The 20498-nt window shown below is 51.1% G+C and overlaps 1 long non-coding RNA gene across 1 annotated transcript; it reads right to left on the bottom strand.

The window, feature by feature from the left end:
- Positions 1-740: 740 nt before the first annotated feature.
- On the bottom strand, positions 741-18664 carry LOC134935584 (uncharacterized). Its single transcript, XR_010180269.1, has 2 exons — positions 17957-18664; positions 741-1291 (listed from the first exon to the last, which is right to left on the bottom strand). It is a non-coding gene; the product is annotated as an uncharacterized LOC134935584 (long non-coding RNA).
- Between the last annotated feature and the right edge of the window lie 1834 nt (positions 18665-20498).

The following is a 20498-nucleotide window of genomic DNA, read 5'->3' as shown; positions in this document are numbered from 1 at the left end:
CCCCTTTTTCGGCGGGCTCGTCTCCCGCTATTTAGTACATTTAGGCAGGGGTAAATATCTCCATATAGCCTCTGGGGCTATATGTGAGGTATTTTTAGCCTTTTTAAAGGTTTTCATTTGCCTCCCAGGGCGCCCCCCCCCCAGCGCCCTGCACCCTCAGTGACTGCCGTGTGAAGTGTGCTGAGAGGAAAATGGCGCACAGCTGCAGTGCTGTGCGCTACCTTAAGAAGACTGCAGGAGTCTTCAGCCGCCGATTCTGGACCTCTTCTTGCTTCAGCATCTGTGAGGGGGCCGGCGGCGTGGCTCCGGTGACCATCCAGGCTGTACCTGTGATCGTCCCTCTGGAGCTTCATGTCCAGTAGCCAAGAAGCCAATCCATCCTGCACGCAGGTGAGTTCACTTCTTCTCCCCTCTGTCCCTCGTTGCAGTGATCCTGTTGCCAGCAGGAATCACTGTAAAATAAAAAACCTAAGCTAAACTCTCTAAGCAGCTCTTTATGAGAGCCACCTAGAATTGCACCCTTCTCGGCCGGGCACAAAAATCTAACTGGAGTCTGGAGGAGGGTCATAGGGGGAGGAGCCAGTACACACCACCTGACCTGTAAAAGCTTTACTTTTGTGCCCTGTCTCCTGCGGAGCCGCTATTCCCCATGGTCCTTTCAGGAACCCCAGCATCCACTAGGACGATAGAGAAAACTCATTCGTATTAGTCCCTGCCCCACTGGAGCTTACAGACTACAATTCCTAACACACAAGCGCTCAAACACATGAATATTTCATTGCACCTAGCCTTCTTGGCAGGGTGATTTCTCACAAAGAGCCCTATTTATTTTACCTACATTTATACAAAAGTAGGTGAAAATGAACATTTTCACCTACTTTTGTAGAAATTAAGAATCGTGGCCATTCATTAGAATACTAATACAGGAGATATCACCTATCTCCTGCTCAGATTTCAGTCTTGATCTGGCCCACTGTACCCATACAATAGTATGAGGATCTAAATTCATCAAGCTCTCAAAATGTCTTTAGGAAGAACGTGTATAGAAAACACATATTTCATAAATATTAATGTATTTCAGAAACATATTACCGCGCCTCTACAGGTCTAGAACCAAAGTCTAGCCTGAGTTATCTGTAATTAATAATAATATTAATTACCTGTCTTGGGTCAGCTACTCCTGACGTCCTATCTTCAATATATGCTTTGTTGTAAAGATGACCTCACAGAAGCCCAGAAATGTAGTTTGCTCCGCTGATGATCTCACAATTCAATCATAGAGAAGGTCCACCTGAAAAAAGAAGATGGAGGCGCGATAATATGTTCCTGATAGACATGAATATTTATTACGGTTTCTTTATATAGTACCACAAAAACGCAGTGCTGTATAGAGAACACAAGTCATCCATATCAGTCCCTGCCCCATAGGAGCTTACAGTCTGAAATTCCTAAAAATAAGATTTTACTTACCGATAAATCTATTTCTCGTAGTCCGTAGTGGATGCTGGGACTCCGTAAGGACCATGGGGAATAGCGGCTCCGCAGGAGACAGGGCACAAAATAAAAGCTTAAGGATCAGGTGGTGTGCACTGGCTCCTCCCCCTATGACCCTCCTCCAAGCCTCAGTTAGGATACTGTGCCCGGACGAGCGTACATAATAAGGAAGGATATTGAATCCCGGGTAAGACTCATACCAGCCACACCAATCACACCGTACAACTTGTGATCTGAACCCAGTTAACAGTATGATAAACGCAAAGGAGCCTCTGAAAAGATGGCTCACAACAATAATAACCCGAATTTTTGTAACAATAACTATATACAAGTATTGCAGACAATCCGCACTAGGGATGGGCGCCCAGCATCCACTACGGACTACGAGAAATAGATTTATCGGTAAGTAAAATCTTATTTTCTCTGACGTCCTAGTGGATGCTGGGACTCCGTAAGGACCATGGGGATTATACCAAAGCTCCCAAACGGGCGGGAGAGTGCGGATGACTCTGCAGCACCGAATGAGAGAACTCCAGGTCCTCCTCAGCCAGGGTATCAAATTTGTAGAATTTAGCAAACGTGTTTGCCCCTGACCAAGTAGCTGCTCGGCAAAGTTGTAAAGCCGAGACCCCTCGGGCAGCCGCCCAAGATGAGCCCACTTTCCTTGTGGAATGGGCTTTTACTGATTTTGGCTGTGGCAATCCTGCCACAGAATGTGCAAGCTGAATTGTACTACAAATCCAACGAGCAATCGTCTGCTTAGAAGCAGGAGCACCCAGCTTGTTGGGTGCATACAGGATAAACAGCGAGTCAGATTTTCTGACTCCAGCCGTCCTGGAAACATATATTTTCAAGGCCCTGACAACGTCAAGCAACTTAGAGTCCTCTAAGTCCCTGGTAGCCGCAGGTACCACAACAGGTTGGTTCATGTGAAATGCAGAAACCACCTTAGGTAGAAATTGAGGACGAGTCCTCAATTCCGCCCTGTCAGAATGAAAAATTAAGTAAGGGCTTTTTTATGATAAAGCCGCCAATTCTGACACACGCCTGGCTGAAGCCAAGGCTAACAGCATCGACACCTTCCATGTGAGATATTTTAAGTCCACAGTGGAAAGTGGTTCAAACCAATGTGACTTTAGAAAACTCAACACCACATTGAGATCCCAAGGTGCCACTGGAGGCACAAAAGGAGGCTGTATGTGCAGCACCCCTTTTACAAATGTCTGAACTTCAGGTACTGAAGCCAGTTCTTTCTGGAAGAAAATCGACAGGGCCGAAATTTTAACCTTAATGGACCCTAATTTTAGGCCCATAGACAGTCCTGTTTGCAGGAAATGAAGGAAACGACCCAGTTGAAATTCCTCTGTAGGGGCCTTCTTGGCCTCACACCACGCAACATATTTACGCCAAATGCGGTGATAATGTTTTGCGGTTACATCCTTCCTGGCTTTGACCAGAGTAGGGATGACTTCTTCTGGAATGCCTTTTTCCCTCAGGATCCGGCGTTCAACCGCCATGCCGTCAAACGCAGCCGCGGTAAGTCTTGGAACAGACAAGGCCCCTGCAGTAGCAGGTCCTTTCTTAGAGGTAGAGGCCACGGTTCGTCCGTGAGCATCTCTTGAAGTTCCGGGTACCAAGTCCTTCTTGGCCAATCCGGAACCACGAGTATAGTTCTTACTCCTCTCCTTCTTATGATTCTCAGTACTTTTGGTATGAGAGGCAGAGGAGGGAACACATACACTGACTGGTACACCCACGGCGTTACCAGAGCGTCCACTGCTATTGCCTGAGGGTCCCTTGACCTGGCGCAATATCTGTCCAGTTTTTTGTTTAGACGTGACGCCATCATGTCCACCTTTGGTTTTTCCCAACGGTTTACAATCAGGTGGAAGACTTCTGGGTGAAGTCCCCACTCTCCCGGGTGAAGGTCGTGTCTGCTGAGGAAGTCTGCTTCCCAGTTGTCCACTCCCGGAATGAACACTGCTGACAGTGCTATCACATGATTTTCCGCCCAGCGAAGAATCCTTGCAGCTTCTGCCATTGCCCTCCTGCTTCTCGTGCCGCCCTGTCTGTTTACGTGGGCGACTGACGTGATGTTGTCCGATTGGATCAACACCGCCTGACCCTGAAGCAGAGGTTTTGCTTGACTTAGGGCATTGTAAATGGCCCTTAGTTCCAGAATGTTAATATGAAGAGATGTTTCCATGCTTGACCACAAGCCCTGGAAATTCCTTCCCTGTGTGACTGCTCCCCAGCCTCTCAGGCTGGCATCCGTGGTTACCAGGATCCAATCCTGAATGCCAAATCTGCGGCCCTCTAGTAGATGAGCACTCTGCAGCCACCACAGGAGAGACACCCTTGTCCTTGGCGACAGGGTTATCCGCTGATGCATCTGCAGATGCGATCCGGACCATTTGTCCAGTAGATCCCACTGAAACGTTCTTGCATGGAATCTTCCGAATGGAATCGCTTCGTAAGAAGCCACCATTTTTCCCAGGACCCTCGTGCACTGATGCACTGAGACCTGGCCTGTTTTTAGGAGGTTCCTGACTAGCTCGGATAACTCCCTGGCCTTCTCCTCCGGGAGAAACACCTTCTTCTGGACTGTGTCCAGAATCATTCCTAGGAACAGTAGACGTGTCGTTGGAATCAGCTGCGATTTTGGAATATTTAGAATCCACCCGTGCTGACGTAACACTACCTGAGATAGTGCTACTCCGACTTCTAACTGTTCCCTGGATCTTGCCCTTATCAGGAGATCGTCCAAGTAAGGGATAATTAAAATGCCTTTTCTTCGTAGAAGAATCATCATTTCGGCCATTACCTTGGTAAAGACCCGAGGTGCCGTGGACAATCCAAACGGCAGCGTCTGAAACTGATAATGACAGTTTTGTACTACAACCCTGAGGTACCCTTGGTGAGAAGGGTATATTGGAACGTGGAGATAAGCATCTTTGATGTCCAGAGACACCATATAGTCCCCTTCTTCCAGGTTCGCTATCACTGCTCTGAGTGACTCCATCTTGAATTTGAACCTTTTTATGTAAGTGTTCAAGGATTTCAGATTTAAAATTGGTCTCACCGAGCCGTCCGGCTTCGGTACCACAAACAGCGTGGAATAATACCCCTTTCCTTGTTGCAGGAGGGGTACCTTGATTATCACCTGCTGGGAATACAGCTTGTGAATGGCTTCCAAAACTGCCTCCCTGTCGGAGGGAGACTTTGGTAAAGCAGACTTCAGGAACCGACGAGGGGGAAACGCCTCGAATTCCAGTTTGTACCCCTGCGATACTACCTGTAGAATCCAGGGATCCACTTGCGAGTGAGCCCACTGCGCGTTGAAATTCTTGAGACGGGCCCCCACCATATCTGAGTCTGCTTGTAAAGCCCCAGCGTCATGCTGAAGACTTGGCAGAAGCAGGGGAGGGCTTCTGCTCCTGGGAAGCGGCTGCATGGTGCAGTCTTTTTCCTCTTCCTCTGCCCCGGGGCAGAAAGGAGTGGCCTTTTGCTCGCTTGTACTTATGGGAACGAAAGGACTGAGTTTGAAAAGACGGTGTCTTTTTCTGCTGATGTGAAGTGACCTGGGGTAAAAAGGTGGATTTTCCAGCCGTTGCCGTGGCCACCAGGTCCGATAGACCAGCCCCAAATAACTCCTCCCCTTTATACGGCAATACTTCCATGTGCCGTTTGGAATCCGCATCCCCTGACCACTGTCGCGTCCATAACGCTCTTCTGGCAGAGATGGACATAGCACTTACTCTTGATGCCAGGGTGCAAATATCCCTCTGTGCATCACGCATATATAGTAATGCATCCTTTAAATGTTCTATAGTTAACAAAATATTGTCCCTATCCAGGGTATCAATATTCTCAGTCAGGGAATCCGACCATGCGACTCCAGCACTGCACATCCAGGCTGAGGCGATTGCTGGTCGCAGTATAACACCAGTATGTGTGTATATACTTTTTAGGATATTTTCCAGCCTTCTATCAGCTGGTTCTTTGAGGGTGGCCGTATCAGGAGACGGTAACGCTACTTGTTTAGATAAACGTGTGAGCGCCTTATCTACCCTAGGAGGTGTTTCCCAACGCGCCCTAACCTCTGGCGGGAAGGGATATAATGCTAATAATTTTTTAGAAATTAGCTGTTTTTTATCGGGGGAAACCCACGCTTTATCACACACCTCATTTATTTCCTCTGACTCAGGAAAAACTATTGGTAGTTTTTTCACACCCCACATAATACCCTTCTTTGTGGTACTTGTAGTGTCAGAAAGGTTCAATGCCTCTTTCATTGCCGTGATCATGTAATGTGTGGCCCTACTGGACATTACGTTTGTCTCGTCACCGTCGACACTAGGGTATCTGTGTCAGGGTCTGTGTCGACCCACTGAGGTAACGGGCGTTTTAGCGCCCCTGACGGTGTCTGAGACGCCTGGACAGGCACTAATTGATTTGCCGGCTGTCTCATGTCGTCAACAGTTTTTGCAAATTGCTGACATTATCACTTAATTGTTTAAATACAATCATCCAGTCAGGTGTCGACTCCCTAGGGGGTGACATCACCAACACAGGCAACTGCTCCGCCTCCACATCATTTTCCTCCTCATACATGTCGACACACGCGTACCGACACACAGCACACACACCGGGAATGCTCTGATAGAGGACAGGACCCCACTTAGCCCTTTGGAGAGACAGAGGGAGAGTCTGCCAGCACACACCCAGCGCTATATATATATACACAGGGATAACCTTATATAAGTGTTATTCCCTTATAGCTGCTGTTATTATCGTTATTTGCTGCCAAAAATGCCCCCCCCTTCTCTTTTTTACCCTGATTCTGAAGCAGGACTGCAGGGGAGAGTCAGGGAGCCGTCCTTCCAGCGGAGCTGTGAGGGAAAATGGCGCTTGTGTGCTGAGGAGATAGGCTCCGCCCCTTCACGACGTCCTTATCTCCCGCTTTTTTGTGTAAAAATGGCAGGGGTTAAAATACATCCATATAGCCCAGGAGCTATATGTGATGTATTCTTTTTGCCACCTAAGGTATATACTGTTATATTGCGTCTCAGGGCGCTCCCCCCCAGCGCCTTGCACCCTCAGTGACCGGAGTGTGAAGTGTGCTGAGAGCAATGGCGCACAGCTGCGGTGCTGTGCGCTACCTTAGTCTGAAGACAGGATGTCTTCTGCCGCCGATTTCACCGGACCTCTTCGTCTCTTCTGGCTCTGTAAGGGGGACGGCGGCGCGGCTCCGGTGACCCATCCAGGCTGAACCTGTGATCGTCCCTCTGGAGCTAATGTCCAGTAGCCTAAGAAACCCGATCCACTCTGCACTCAGGTGAGTCCGTTTCTTCTCCCCTTAGTCCCACGATGCAGTGAGCCTGTTGCCAGCAGGACTCACTGAAAAAAAAAAAAAAAAACTAAACTAAACTTTTATTCTAAGCAGCTCAGGAGAGCCACCTAGATTGCACCCTTCTCGGCCGGGCACAAAAATCTAACTGAGGCTTGGAGGAGGGTCATAGGGGGAGGAGCCAGTGCACACCACCTGATCCTTAAGCTTTTATTTTGTGCCCTGTCTCCTGCGGAGCTGCTATTCCCCATGGTCCTTACGGAGTCCCAGCATCCACTAGGACGTCAGAGAAATACATGTGTTTACAAACACCTGGGTCGATTTACTAAACCACTTTTTTTTTTAAATTGCGTTTATAGATTATATGCATCTACCACCACTGTAATCAATCCAGGAGACATGGTTAGTGTACAAAAAATAAGAATTTACTCACCGGTAATTCTATTTCTCGTAGTCCGTAGTGGATGCTGGGAACTCCGAAAGGAACCATGGGGAATAGCGGGCTCCGAAGGAGGCTGGGCACTCTAGAAAGATTTAGGACTACCTGGTGTGCACTGGCTCCTCCCACTATGACCCTCCTCCAAGCCTCAGTTAGGACACTGTGCCCGGACGAGCGTACACAATAAGGAAGGATTTTGAATCCCGGGTAAGACTCATACCAGCCACACCAATCACACCGTACAACTCGTGATATGAATCCCAGTTAACAGTATGAAACAACTGAGCCTCTCAACAGATGGCTGAACAATAACCCGATTTAGTTAACAATAACTATGTACAAGTATTGCAGATAAACCGCACTTGGGATGGGCGCCCAGCATCCACTACGGACTACGAGAAATAGAATTACCGGTGAGTAAATTCTTATTTTCTCTAACGTCCTAGTGGATGCTGGGAACTCCGAAAGGACCATGGGGATTATACCAAAGCTCCCAAACGGGGGGGAGAGTGCGGATGACTCTGCAGCACCGAATGAGAGAACTCCAGGTCCTCCTCAGCCAGGGTATCAAATTTGTAGAATTTTGCAAACGTGTTTGCCCCTGACCAAGTAGCTGCTCGGCAAAGTTGTAAAGCCGAGACCCCTCGGGCAGCCGCCCAAGATGAGCCCACCTTCCTAGTGGAATGGGCATTTACAGATTTTGGCTGTGGCAGGCCTGCCACAGAATCAGCAAGCTGAATTGTACTACAAATCCAGCGAGCAATAGTCTGCTTAGTAGCAGGAGCACCCAGCTTGTTGGGTGCATACAGGATAAACAGCGAGTCAGATTTTCTGACTCCAGCCGTCCTGGAAACATATATTTTCAGGGCCCTGACAACGTCTAGTAACTTGGAGTCCTCCAAGTCCCTAGTAGCCGCAGGCACCACAATAGGCTGGTTCAGGTGAAACGCTGACACCACCTTTGGGAGAAATTGGGGACGAGTCCTCAATTCTGCCCTATCCATATGGAAAATCAGATAAGGGCTTTTACATGATAAAGCCGCCAATTCTGACACACGCCTGGCTGAAGCCAAAGCCAATAACATGACCACTTTCCACGTGAGATATTTCAGATCCACGGTTTTTAGTGGCTCAAACCAATGTGATTTTAAGAAACTCAACATCACGTTGAGATCCCAAGGTGCCACAGGAGGCACAAATGGGGGCTGAATATGCAGCACTCCTTTCACAAATGTCTGAACTTCAGGTACTGAAGCTAGTTCTTTTTGAAAGAAAATCGACAGAGCCGAGATCTGTACTTTAATGGAGCCTAGTTTTAGGCCCATATTAACTCCTGCTTGCAGGAAATGCAGAAATCGACCTAGTTGAAATTCCTCTGTTGGGGCCTTTTCGGCCTCACACCATGCAACATACTTCCGCCATATGCGGTGATAATGATTTGCTGTAACCTCTTTCCTAGCTTTAATAAGCGTAGGAATGACTTCCTCCGGAATGCCCTTTTCCTTCAGGATCCGGCGTTCAACCGCCATGCCGTCAAACGCAGCCGCGGTAAGTCTTGGAACAGACAGGGCCCCTGCTGTAGCAGGTCTTGTCTGAGCGGCAGAGACCACGGGTCCTCTGAGATCATCTCTTGAAGTTCCGGGTACCACGCTCTTCTTGGCCAATCCGGAACCACGAGAATTGTGTTTACACCTCGCTTTCTTATTATTCTCAATACCTTTGGTATGAGAGGTAGAGGAGGGAACACATAAACTGACTGGTACACCCACGGTGTCACTAGAGCGTCCACAGCTATCGCCTGAGGGTCTCTTGACCTGGCGCAATACCTCTCTAGTTTTTTGTTTAGGCGGGACGCCATCATGTCCACCTGTGGACGACCCCACTGATTTACAATCATTTGGAAAACTTCTGGATGAAGTCCCCACTCTCCCGGGTGGAGGTCGTGCCTGCTGAGAAAGTCTGCTTCCCAGTTGTCCACTCCCGGGATGAACACTGCTGACAGTGCTAGTACATGATTTTCCGCCCATCGGAGAATCCTTGTGGCTTCTGCCATTGCCATCCTGCTTCTTGTGCCGCCCTGTCGATTCACATGGGCGACTGCCGTGATGTTGTCTGACTGGATCAGCACCGGCTGGTGTAGGAGCAGGGATTTTGCTTGACTTAGGGCATTGTAAATGGCCCTTAGTTCCAGAATATTTACGTGAAGGGAAGTCTCCTGACTTGACCATAGTCCTTGGAAGTTTCTTCCCTTTGTGACTGCCCCCCAGCCTCGTAGGCTGGTTCAGAATCCAGCCGTGCTGGCGCAGCACTTCCTGAGATAGTGCTACTCCCACTAACAACTGTTCCTTGGATCGTGCCTTCATTAGGAGATCGTCCAAGTATGGGATAATTAAAACTGCCTTTTTTCGAAGGAGTATCATCATTTCCGCCATAACCTTGGTAAATACCCTCGGTGCCGTGGAGAGTCCAAACGGCAGCGTCTGGAATTGGTAATGGCAATCCTGTACCACAAATCTGAGGTACTCCTGGTGAGGATGGTAAATGGGGACATGCAGGTAAGCATCCTTGATGTCCAGGGATACCATGAAATCCCCCTCCTCCAGGCTTGCAATAACCGCCCTGAGCGATTCCATCTTGAACTTGAATTTTTTTATGTATGTGTTCAAGGATTTCAAATTTAAAATGGGTCTCACCGAACCGTCCGGTTTCGGAACCACAAATAGTGTGGAATAGTAACCCCGGCCTTGTTGAAGTAGGGGTACCTTGATTATCACCTGCTGGGAATACAGCTTGTGAATCGCTGCTAGCACCGCCTCCCTGTCTGAGGGAGCAATCGGCAAGGCAGATTTTAGGAACCGGTGGGGTGGAGCCGCCTCGAATTCCAGCTTGTACCCCTGAGATACTATTTGAAGGATCCAGGGATCCACCTGTGAGCGAGCCCACTGATCGCTGAAATTCATGAGGCGGGCCCCCACCGTACCTGGCTCCGCCTGTGGAGCCCCACCGTCATGCGGCGGACTTGGAAGAGGAAGCGGGGGAGGACTTTTGCTCCTGGGAACCTGCTGTTTGTTGCAGCCTTTTTCCCCTACCGCTGCCTCTAGAGAGAAAAGACCCTCCTTTTCCCCGCTTGTTTTTCTGGGTCCGAAAGGACTGAACCTGATAAAATGGCGCCTTCTTAGGCTGTGAGGGGACATGGGGTAAAAATGCTGACTTCCCAGACGTTGCTGTGGAAACTAGGTCGGAGAGACCATCCCCAAATAATTCCTCCCCCTTATAAGGCAAAACTTCCATGTGCCTTTTGGAATCTGCATCTCCAGTCCACTGGCGAGTCCATAAGCATCTCCTAGCAGAGATAGACAATGCACTTATTTTAGATGCCAGCCGGCAGACTTCCCTCTGTGCATCTCTCATATATAAGACTGAGTCTTTGATATGGTCAATTGTTAGCAGAATCGTGTCTCTGTCTAGTGTGTCAATATTTTCTGACAGTTTATCCGACCACGCAGCGGCAGCACTGCACATCCATGCTGACGCAATAGCTGGTCTAAGTATAATGCCTGAGTGTGTATATACAGACTTCAGGATCGCCTCCTGCTTTCTATCAGCAGGTTCCTTAAGGGCGGCCGTATCCTGAGACGGTAGTGCCACCTTTTTAGACAAACGTGTGAGCGCTTTATCCACCCTAGGAGGTGTTTCCCAACGTAACCTATCCTCTGGCGGGAAAGGGAACGCCATTAGTACCTTCTTAGGAATTACCAATTTCTTATCAGGGGAAGCCCACGCTTCTTCACACACTTCATTTAATTCATCTGACGGGGGAAAAACTACAGGTAGTTTTTTCTCCCCAAACATAATACCCTTTTTTGTGGTACCTGGATGTAAATCAGAGATATTTAACACCTCTTTCATTGCCTCAATCATGCAGTGAATGGCCTTAATGGGCATTAAATTTGACTCATCGTCGTCGACACTGGTGTCAGTATCCGTGTCGACATCTACTTGTGCCATCTGAGATAGCGGGCGTTTCAGAGCCCCTGATGACTTTTGAGACACCTGGACAGGAACTAGCTGAGAACTCGGCTGTCCCGCAGTCGGCATGTCGTCAAATTTCTTATGTAATGAGTCTATACGTGCACTCATTTCTTTCCATAAGCACATCCACTCAGGTGTCTGCCCCCAGGGGGTGACATCCCTTCTAAAGGCATCTGCTCCGCCTCCACCTCATTATCCTCATCAAACATGTCGACACAGCCGTACCGACACACTCCACACACACAGGGAATGCTCTATATAGAGGACAGGACCCACAAAGGCCCTTTGGGGGGACAGAGTGAGAGTATGCCAGCACACACCAGAGCGCTATATAAGGCAGGGACTAACTGAGTTATGTCCCTTATAGCTGCTTTTTAATATAACTATATACTGCGCCAAATTAAATGCCCCCCCTCTCTCTTTTTTACCCTTTTCTGTAGAGTAGTCTGCAGGGGAGAGCCAGGGAGCTTCCTTCCAGCGGAACTGTGAGGGAAAAATGGCGCCCAGTGTGCTGAGGGAGATAGATCCGCCCCTTTTCCGCGGCCTATTCTCCCGCTTTTTTATGGAATCTGGCAGGGGTATTTACCTCATATATAGCCCCTGGGGCTATATATTGAGGTATTTTTGCCAGCCAAGGTGTTTTTATTGCTGCCTCAGGGCGCCCCCCCCCAGAGCCCTGCACCCTCAGTGACCGGAGTGTGAAGTGTGAGAGGAGCAATGGCGCACAGCTGCAGTGCTGTGCGCTACCTTGGTGAAGACTGATGTCTTCATGCCGCCAATTTTCCGGACCATCTTCTTGCTTCTGGCTCTGTAAGGGGGATGGCGGCGCGGCTCCGGGACCGAACATCAAGGCTGGGCCTGCGGTCGATCCCTCTGGAGCTAATGGTGTCCAGCAGCCTAAGAAGCCCAATCCGGCTGCAAGCAGGCGAGTTCGCTTCTTCTCCCCTTAGTCCCTCGCTGCAGTGAGCCTGTTGCCAGCAGGTCTCACTGAAAATAATAAACCTAAGACTATCTTTCTTCTAAGAGCTCAGGAGAGCCCCTAGTGTGCATCCAACCTCGGCCGGGCACAAAATCTCATCCAACCTCGGCCGGGCTTGGAGGAGGGTCATAGTGGGAGGAGCCAGTGCACACCAGGTAGTCCTAAATCTTTCTAGAGTGCCCAGCCTCCTTCGGAGCCCGCTATTCCCCATGGTCCTTTCGGAGTTCCCAGCATCCACTAGGACGTTAGAGAAAAACATTAACACATAGAACTTTAAACCAAAACAAATAAACCAGGCCAAATAGAGACAAAACTCAGTAGCAAAATCATAGAACAAGCGACTTATAGGCCCTACACACATGCCGATATCACTGCACGATATGAACGATCTCGTTCATTAATGAACGAGATAACGTTCATATCGTGCAGTGTGGAGTCACCAGCGATGAACGATGCGCGGCCCCGCGCTCGTTCATCGCTGGTGACATGTCGGCTGTGCATGCAGGCCAATATGGACGAGATCGTCCATATTTGCCTGCACGTCTATGGAGCCGGGTGACGGGGGGAGTGAAGAAACTTCACTCCCCCCGTCACTGCCCCCCCACCGCCGGGTCGGCCGTCGGGCACCTCGGCGGCACATGACCTAATGTGTAGGGCCCTTTAGTAATAGTAATTTACAATAGAGAATATCGGTTAGGAGTCAGGGTACTCTCTATGACAGGCCTGGCCAACCTGTGGCTCTCAAAATGTTATGAACCTTCACATCCCAGCATGCCCTGCCACAGTTCTAGCATTCCATACCTCCCAACTGTCCCGATTCCAGCAGGACAGTTCCGCTATTTGGACACTGTCCCGCCCGCAGGCAGCAGTGTCTCGCGGGGGCAGTTGGGGGAAAGCTTTCATCAGCAGCAAGTGATCTGTGAATAGATCTCGTGCGCATGTGCACAGCATCTACTCAGTGCTGGGAGGGGAGCAGGGGACTGCCCGGCTGCTCGGGGAGCGCAGTGCACACCCCCAAAATGGCAAAAGAAGGGTCTGCGAGCGTGGCCAGACCCACTAGACTGAGGTCACACCCTCCCACTAGGGGCCACACCCCTTTTTTTTTAAAAATGAGACCTCCTGACCCTATCAGATCAAAAGTTGGCGTTCCCTAATAGCAAAACTGTGGTCGGGCATGTTGGGACTTGTAGTTTAACAGCAGCTGGAGAGCCACAGGTTGGCCAGACCTGTTCTATGACTATACCCCCAACTTAAGGGCCCTACACACTGGCCATTTTCCGTCGAGGTGCCCGACGGCCGACCCGGCGGGGGGAAAGTGAAGTTTCTTCACTCCTCCCGTCACGCGGCCCCATAGCCCTGCGAGCGCGGGGCCGCGCCCCATTTATCGTTGGTGCATACACACTGAAAGATATGAACGATATCTCGTTCATTAATGAACGGGATCGTTCATATCATTCAGTATAATCGCTAAGTGTGTAGGGCCCATTACAGCCTGCTAGATTCCAAAACAGAACCCCACTCCAAACAACTCTACTACCTCCATCACCATAAACACAAAAAAAACATGGGGGTAACTATTCCCATGTACTCTAAGAGCATGGGGTATCCAGCCCAAGATCCTAGAGTCAACAAGGAGACTCCCAAAAATAATAAACACGATAGGCTAAATAAATATAAAACCTAAATAAGAAAGATCCAACAGGTAAACAAGAAAGGATAACGGTGATTGGCTCAGCCCCCGCCCACTGCTTCCTGCAGGACACTCAGAAAAAAAAAAAACACACAACAGAAGTGTCACCATCTGGGTAAAAATTGGTACTGAACTACACATCAACATGTTGCAGTATATGTAGGGATTGCCAGCGTTGTGCTCACCATCAATGGTGGAACTGTGAGCGCCATCGATGGTACCAAGTTAAACAATAGGTGGCTATCGATGGTTATACCCACCAATAGTCATCCCTGCTGTTTCACTGACTGGCACGTGGGCCAATCAGAACCTGGGGACGGGGCTTTCCAGAGGCCAAGCTAGGCTTGTGTCCCAGCAACAACTCTGGGGTGGTGGTGGGGCAACACTATCTGGGGGACACACAAAAGAGAAACACACACCATCTGTCTCTCTGTTCCAACGTAAATGTAAGAGGCACGGCGGTGCGGCCCTGTAGAAAAGAACAACACGCTCACTTACCCAAGCCGATGTACCTCACGTCTCCGGTCCTCCACCTACAATCCGTCCTGAAAACTCAGACGGTGCTGGAACACGCCAGACACGGACAAGGACTTCCTGAGGTGACCTGAAAAGAATGGGGACACACACTATACAGGGGTGGTCTCCACTGGGCTCAGTGAAGGGTCATCATTGGCACTTACGGCCTCAGACTGGGTGCTCCCGTAGTGGTGCGAAGCACCAGGCGCGACCCTGAACGAAAATGCCCAAAGGGGAGGTGGGGAAAGGGGCAACATACACCACAAAACACACACGAAACACAATTATGCTCACCGACCATATCCTCAGATTCCTGCCAGACGACTGGCCCTTCTTCCTTTCTCCTGTGATAGACCACACAATAGAGCCCACAGGACGTGACGCTGCCTACGCGATATGACTGAGAAACATTTATGCAAAGGTTATGACACAATACAGTTATACTGTTTCCACCTTGCGATACTCACCAGCGCGTAACTTCCAACAGTCTACCTTTCATGAGGGCCTGGCTGTGGGGACGACTGAGAACTTACTGCACCTGCGACGTAACGCCGACTTGTGTCACCTGCGGCCTAGCGCCGACTTACCACACCTGCGACATAGTGCCGACTTATACAACCTGCGGCCTAGCGCCGGATCGAGATACCACGGCCTAGCGCCGTCTTCCCACACCTGCGGCGTAGTAACAACTTATCATACACACAACAGTATTGGGCTACCTTGCCCTGGGTGCCCCGGCCTATTGTTGCCTATCTGGGGGACTTGCTATTGGGCCTGCTGCCCACCTACCTAACCCTGTACAGTAGCGCGGGCCTATTGCCCTTCTTACCGCAGCCTACTGTCACCATTGGGGGCTATTCCTTAAACCTAGTGGCCGAACGCCACCTCCTATTGGGCCTAGCGCCCGTACTGCCCACGGGCCTAGTGCCCGCCTATGGTGCCTCAGGCCTGATGCCTGTTTTGTCCCCACGAGCCTAGTGCCCGCCTATGGTGCCTCAGGCCTGATGCCTGTTTTGTCCCCACAGGCCTAGTGCCCGAATCCCTGGTGGTCTAGGAGGAGAGGGGCACCACCTGACCTTACCCGTCCTAAGTGGCCGCAGCTGGACCAAGCCTAGTCCGGCCACGCCCGCTGCGTTGTCTTCGCCGGAGGTGGGACGGTTCCCACCACCTCAGGGCTTCCAGGAGTCTTCACCTGGGCAGCGGTGACCAGGGGAAGCTCTTTTACGTCGCACACTGCTGCCCCAGGGCTTCTGGCGTCTTCACCGACGGGCGTCGGCTCTTTGTATTTCACCCGGCGGGCGGCGGCGTGTCTGAGCTCTTTTACAACTACCGCCGCCCTCCAGGACTTCCGGTGCCGTCTTCTATATTCAATCTTCAGGAGCTCTTCTCTGCTCCTTCCCCGCCGACGAACTCTCTCCTCGCGCCCAGCGTTGGCTAATACAAGCCAGTACTAGGGGGCGGGGCTGTGACGCGGCGAGCCAGGATTGGCTCGTCGCCACCACTCCTGATTGGCCGCCAGCTCGCGAGCCGTGATTGGCTCACAGCTGGCGCCAAATTCAAAAAGCCCCGCTGTGATTAGCGGGGTCTGAGTCCCAGAGGATGCAGGCACACCGCCATCACCCACGTGGAGCGGCAGTGGCGATTCACCGCCGCCCCCCACACCCGCCGCCGAACTCTGCAACCAGCTGGCCAGGTGGAGACCGGACCCGGCCCGGTCCCCAGTGCTGCCCGAAGCCAGCGCTACCTCCGGCCCCATGGGACGGCACCGGGCCATCCCAGGTAAGGAGGGACGTGCATGCTAGTAGCAGGGCCAGTGACCGCACGAGTACACTGGCCCGTGCTACATTAATGCCATTGATGTTTGACATCTGCTATTCTAGGGACATAGGGGCCCATTCACCATACACTGTGGCATATACACCAAAACCACCTGTTTTTGAGGGTATCTGCAGATATTAAGCGATCTTGAATGTATCAAGGAAGAACCGCAGCGGGTATCTCTGTATCTGACGCGGCCCTTCCAATTCCAACAGCAGCCACAGCTGAAGATGGCGTTAACTCTGGAACCTTCACTGGCAATGGCCATCGGCTGCGGCATGACGGCGCTAGCGATCATCGCACTCCTTACACATGGCGGTGGCAGGGTCCTATCAGACACCTCTGTGCCTGCGGGTAACGAGCAGTACACCCGGGATAGCTGTGATTACTGACACCAATAGCAGCAATACACAATTAGAATTATCGTGCCTGACACCCTATGATGATAAATGTGCCCCCCCCCCCCACAGGGGATCCGGTCTGAAGATCGACAGTGTCTAGGTCGACAATGTTTAGGTCGACCACTATAGGTCGACAGTCACTAGGTCGACATGGATGGAAGGTCGACAGGGTCTTTAAGTCGACATGTTCTAGGTCGACAGGTCTAAAGGTCGACATGAGTTTTTCACATTTTTTTTCTTTTTTTGAATTTTTTCATACTTAACGATCCACGTGGATTACGATTGGAACGGTAAAGTGTGCCGAGCGAAGCGGCAGCGGAGCGAAGGCACCATGCTTGAAGCATGGCGAGCGAACGCGGTGCACTAATTTGGGATCCCGGTCACTCTACAAAGAAAACGACACCCAAAAAAAAAAATCCTCATGTCGACCTTTAGACCTAGCACATGTCGACCTAGAAACCCTGTCGACCTTCCATCCATGTCGACCTAGTGACTGTCGACTTATAGTGGTCGACCTAAACATTGTCGATTTGATGAACCCCCCCCCCCCACAGACCCCATTACTGCCCCATACATCCCATTACTGCTCCCCATACAATGTTACTGCCCCCATACACCGTTACTGCTCTCCATACCACATTACTGCCCCCATACAACGTTACTGCCCTCAATACGGGTGGTCTTCTGTTTGCCGGCGGTCGGGCTCCCGGCGCCGGGAGCCCGACAGCCGGCATACCGACACTTATTTTCCCTCGTGGGGGTCCACGACCCCCATAGAGGGAGAATAAAATAGTGTGGCGCGCGTAGCGCGCCACCGTGCCCGTAGCGTGGCGAGCGCAGCGAGCCCGCAAGGGCCTCATTTGCGCTCGCCAAGCTGTCGGTAAGCCGGCGGTCGGGCTCCCGGCGCCGGGATGCTGGTCGCCGGGAGCCCGACCGCCGGCCAGCCGTAGTGAACCCCTCAATACACCCCATTACTAACCCTCATTTAGGGGCAGATTTATTAAGCCTGGTGAAGTGATAAAGTGGACGGTGATAAAGCACCAGCCAATCACCTCCTAACTGTCATTTTTCAAACCCAGCCTGTAACGTGGAAGTTAGGAGCTGATTGGTTGGTACTTTATCACCTTCCACTTTATCACTTCACCAGGCTTAATAAATCTGCCCCTTAGTGCGGTACATACCCCGTGCGGGGCGCTCAGGGTGTCATTATTTCAGCACATACACCATATGCACTAACCGCGGCGGGAGCGCGAGATGTCGCCGATGTCAGCTCAAACGTCGAAGACTCGAAAACCGTTGGACTGAGCCGGCACGTGACTCAGAGCGGTGGGCGTGGCATGTAGTGAAGGTGGCTCGAGACGTTCCCGGTGGGCGTGGTCAGCGGACTCTTTCCTGTTCAGCACCTACGCCGCTTGTGGATCCCCAGCAGCCAACCAGCGGAGGGAGGACACGCTGCGTAACCTACCAGGTGCTTAGTCTGCAGCAGAAGCCTCGGAATTATGTGGATGCTGAGCTGCTCCTGCTTGTGCCATTCCCAGCTGTAATCTGTAATTAAGGCTCAGAATGGTTGGTGAATGCATATTTTAGAGAATTCTAGAAGTGGAGAAATCTATCTATCTATACAAGTCTGCAAAAGCCGGTACTCCTTCTCTGCTGTGGCAATGTGCGTAGGTGCCCTCCAGTTTTCCACACTCCTGCTCGAAGTTGGAATCAATATAAGTGATGACACACAGGATCCCCTTTAGTGAGATATATGTATATATTATATACAGAGTCGTAACTTAGGGGGGTCGAGCAGGGCACGTGCCCTGGGCGCCTTGGCATGTCCAGCAGAGGGGGCGCAGCCGCTGGCCAGGGCATCATGCCCACTCGCCCCCGCCACTATTGTTCTGCCCATAGACGCATACCCTCCAACATGGCCCGCCCCACTAGGTACAAAATGCTCTGTTTCTGGACTTTCCTCTTAATTTATTATTGCCATCACCTGTGAAGAAACAGCTTTCTTATCATTTAACTAATTCAACACAGGTGATGGAAATCATAAATTAAGAGGGAAGTCCAGAAACAGAGCATTTTGTACCTAGTGGGGCGGGTCATGTTGGAGGCTCTGTAGACGTGCACACGGGGGTGCCTGGTGTGCACAGGCACCCCCTAATGGTCCGACCCTGCCCCCCCCCGCACGTCACCACTGCGATCCGATCAGCGCTGTCTGTGTGCTGCTGTTGTAGCAGTGCTACTACAGCAGCGCATTTATAGCGATGATCGGATCGCCTCCTGAGTCCTGCATCGCTGTACGGGTCACCCCCTCCCGCTGCTGGTCAGACTCTGTTGTGGGTGGCTGGCCGCACAGCCCACCCACCGTCATGGTCAGTCTGTCTTCCTCGCGGTGTGACGTCAGTATGTCACACCGCGGTCCCTTCCCGCCCGCCCTGCGCTGCCGCTGTTCTCTTGGCTCCCGCCCGAGCTCAGTTTCATGTGTGCGGCGTGCCACTGCCCTGCCCTACCCCTGCCATTTTCAGCAGCGCCTGCAGTCAGCACACACCACGCCAGCCAGGACTGGAGCCCCTAGGACCGCTGGAGGAGGAGGACACAGTGGTGGTGACTGCCAGCATAGTGACCTCAGGTGTCAGTGACACTGACAGTGTAAGTGTGTGTTTGTGTACATAATATTTGTGTGTATGTCTTCTACGTGTGTGTATATTTTCTATCTGTATATATATGTGTGTTCAGTGTGCTTGTGTATAATTGTATTTCGTGTGTGTGTGTGTGTTCTCCGTGTATGTGTTCTATGTGTGTGTATAAGTAAGTGTATGTGTTCCATGGCTATGTTTGTGTTTTATGTGTATATGTATGTATATATATATATATATATATATATATATATATATATATATATACACACACACACACACACATTAGTGGTTGAAGTGGGCCGATATGCAACACTTCTCCACAGACCTGGAAGTATATAAATATATTTTTCTTAATTAGCAGACAGCAGTAGCACGTAGGAAGGACGCCCTGGAGGACTCACCCTGGGAGAAGGAGTTGGCCGTGCACCCTGGGAGTGGACTTCACTGCGGGAAAACAGTGCTGGGTCACACCGAAGACCGGAGGAGGAGCGGAGACCTGCGCACCAGCTGAAGAGACGTGAGGGAGCGAGCCACAGGACTGGGAGAGGACCAACGTCAGGGAGGAGCTGCCCACACCTGCGCCCGTCACTGGAGCGTCCAGAGCCGTCCGCGTAGAATGGAGAAGACGCCTCCGAAGAGGAGACCAGCCAGTCGCAGGACCGGGCAATGTCATCCAACCTTCAGCGGATCGGGACCCTACAGCAAGAGAGGAGACTGACCAGCAATGGGAGCACCGGCATCGCTGAGGACACCCGCTTACTGGAGCAAGGACCTGCAGAAGACCCCGGCTGGCTTAAAGAAGACAGCGCGGAACAGCGGGGAGGACGGTACAGATCGGGATCCTGCAGCAGGAGAGAAGATCCCCCTTCGGAGCGCAGCAGACCACACTGAAAAGGGTGCAACCCCGGTGCGGTGCTCTGCATCCCGGGTGGTGCCGAAGACGTGGAGTGTCGGAGGTGGCAGAAGCGCCGCAGCTTGGGGTGAGAAATCGCTGCAACCTTTCTGCTGCTAAACTCTGCAGTTAGTCAATTACCGGGGTAGGGTCCCCTCACCACAGTGCCCCGCAGGATTAGTTAATTAAGGGGATAGGCTTTCCCCACCACAGTGCCCCGCAGGATTAGTTAATTAAGGGAGTAGGCTCACCAC

The sequence above is a fragment of the Pseudophryne corroboree genome, chromosome 6 (assembly GCF_028390025.1).
Source record: "Pseudophryne corroboree isolate aPseCor3 chromosome 6, aPseCor3.hap2, whole genome shotgun sequence".
Taxonomy (NCBI): Eukaryota; Metazoa; Chordata; class Amphibia; order Anura; family Myobatrachidae; genus Pseudophryne; species Pseudophryne corroboree.
The sequence above is the reverse complement of the archived record's forward strand: the minus strand, read 5'-3'. Positions and strand labels throughout refer to the sequence as shown.